This window comes from Habropoda laboriosa, unplaced genomic scaffold (assembly GCF_001263275.1).
Source record: "Habropoda laboriosa isolate 0110345459 unplaced genomic scaffold, ASM126327v1 scaffold147, whole genome shotgun sequence".
Lineage (NCBI taxonomy): Eukaryota > Metazoa > Arthropoda > Insecta > Hymenoptera > Apidae > Habropoda > Habropoda laboriosa.
Window position 1 is genome coordinate 735,911 of NW_017100256.1, and position 3,031 is coordinate 738,941.

The following is a 3,031-nucleotide window of genomic DNA, read 5'->3' on the forward strand; positions in this document are numbered from 1 at the left end:
CATATGTACTTGTTCATTAATTCATGTCATTTATTTCCACCTGTTTTACGTCGATTTTCAGTCATAAACCTGACAGCTCGAACGATGACAGATACTTGAAAATTTCTAATGGAGTTTTTCCATCGATTGATACTGAAATTGCACACCATTTTCGATTGATGTATCGATTGAAATTTTCCTAATCCCGCCGCAAGATGGTAGCGATAGATACGCAATAATGTTATTCGATGAATTTAAATGTTTTATTTATTTTAATAGTGATTGAGGTTGCTGACAATTCCTTACCGTCTTTTCTTAATGTTTCTGGGATTTTAGGGTTTATTTAATCATTTATTAATTCATGATATTTAAATATTTAAAAATAGAAGCGCTAGGGATTCCTTTTCAAACCTAACCAATCTTCGTTTCCGCTTTTATTAATTAATTTAATTATTTTATTTTCATTTTTCGCCAAGTTTGACATATTTGGATGTTGTTATAAATTATTTCATACTAATGTGAACTAACAGCTTCTATTTTTTATAATAATTATATTAATCATCTATCATCAATTATTAGTCAATACTTTGTTCTCAGTTGTCATCTCGATCTTTTCCAGTACTGTTTCCCGATGGTCCAGAGGCTTTACGTAACGCTGTAACGCGCTGCCGCGATATTAAAAGAAAATTGCGGAAATCTTGACTGAAATTTGCAAAGGTGTGTTTCATTTTGTTCCTTACTGATCAAGCTTTTGAGTGATCATTGAATTTTTGATAATTTTCCATTATTTCATAAATTATATTACATTTATGATACGCAGTAGTCTCCATGCCTCGGTTTAACGGTTTTTCGCAATTTTTTCAATCTGTAAGCCTCTCGTGCCGCGTTAAGTAACTTCAATCATTTATGTGTCATTTAATAAATGATTGATCGCGTTTCGTGATAAAAATCGGGCAATAAAACATCACATTCGGGAGTGTACTAGTACAAAGTGCAAAGATGGCTGATAATTGCAAGTTACAAAAGAAAATGGATAATGATGGCGTCCCTCAGTGTTCCAAATCGAGGTTACCACTTGGAAAATCAGTGAGTGAATTAACATTTCCTTTTGTCATTTCTTGCATTTTGTAACTTTATATCATTATCTTTTGTACTTTTTAAACATTTTCCATATTTCCCATGTACATATTTGGTATCTTTAATATTTTCGACATTTTTCATCATTTTTATTTCTCTATATTTTGTTTTAAAATTTATTTTCTTATAATTTAAAAAATTTTTTGTTTTTCGTTTCTAACATTTTTTACAGTGTACTAATCTTGTACCTGGTACTTACATATGATGATTATTATCTTACATAAATGTATTTCATAATTTTTGAACGTAAATTTTTTTCATCTTCATTACTTATCGGCTTAGAATATTCTATTCGTTTAATATTTTGGATATGTATTATTTGAGAATATTTAAAAAAATCTAAGAATTGCAGTAATAATTTTTTAGTATTTGTTTAATATTTTGGATATGTATTATTTAAGAATATTAAAAAAAATCTAAGAATTGCAGTAATAATTTTTTATTAAAACATTATAATCGTTTCTGTGGCTATGGAAAATTATACTGAGCTCTTCCTATGGGCAGATTTACCATTGGGACGACAATGTTTTTCAATTTATCGATGATTTAGATTCTGCGGTACCGACATAGCATTGTAGTTATCGACATAGATCAAGACATGAAATAGGGCGAGGAATGGTAAAAATATTTCTCATTTAAAATTTGCGAAATCTATTATCGACATAGACCAAGACATGAGATAGGGCAACAAATGGTAAAAAGATTAGTACATGAGATAGGGCAACAAATGGTAAAAAGATTAGTACACGAGATAGGGCAACAAATGATAAAAAGATTAGTACAAATATTTCTCATTTAAAAACTGCGAAACCTATTATCGACATAGATCAAGACGTGAAATAGGGCGACAAATGGTAAAAACATTGGTACAAATACTTCTCATTTAAAAATTGTAAAACCTATTATCAACATAAATCAAGACGTGAGATAGGTTAGTATTAGATTTGGGTTGTATTTCGATTTGATAATAAATAAGATAATAATTACAATTTATATTTACCAAATTTATTATAGGGATAAGTTACTTTTTTAACACTTTTAGCACTAGCGTTACCGGTTACCTGGTGGCACTTTCATACGGGGAAATGCGACTCATTCGTAGCGAATTAATAAAAAATACCTTCCGCCGTTAACGATCGCCTATATCGAAAATAGGATTTTAACGCTTTCGCGAAAATTGATTCGCCGTCGCTAGTTACCATTGAGTGGTCGCGCGGGACAGTCGCCCGCGGGTTACTCGCGCAAAAGTTCGCGCGGGTTAGTCGTTGGTGTGATCGCTCATTGTGTAATCCGTTGTTACCGGTGGTTCCCTGTTTGGGTTCTTTCCGTCGGGGCCTCGTTGTACATAGCTGGCTTCGATATGTTCAGTCAACGCGTAAGTCTACTTGGTCCCTGAGTAACTCCGTGACTCCATGATAGTGTCGACGAGTGTGTCGCGTGTTACGCTCGATGGTTCGTACCAGTGACTGCGAATATTTCGTTTCGGTCGCGTCGCGAAAGTGTCTGACCGCGATTCGTATTTTTTTGCTACCCCGTTAAGGGAGAAGAGAATTTTTAAATTCTTCTAATGTTTCACCGGGAATCGTAAAATAATTAAGATAAGACACTCGTATATCGTTCCGCGAGATTTTATAAAGACAAGAAAGTTTTAATAAAATGTTTATTATCCTCGCTACGATTGAGAATCGCAGATCTCTGAGGGCAGAGAGCCAGTAGGGCCCGTTTTTATAGGGTCCCTGTGTAATGTTAATACTTATAGAGTGATTAATTTAATTTCATAATATATCGCTTTGGATGAATTACAAAAACAAATTGCTAAGAAATTACATTAAATACCTGTATACATTATCCGTCGAATGTAGAGGGAGAGCCACCGTTTGGTTGCCAATTGTTTATCACATAGAGTCGGCCTACC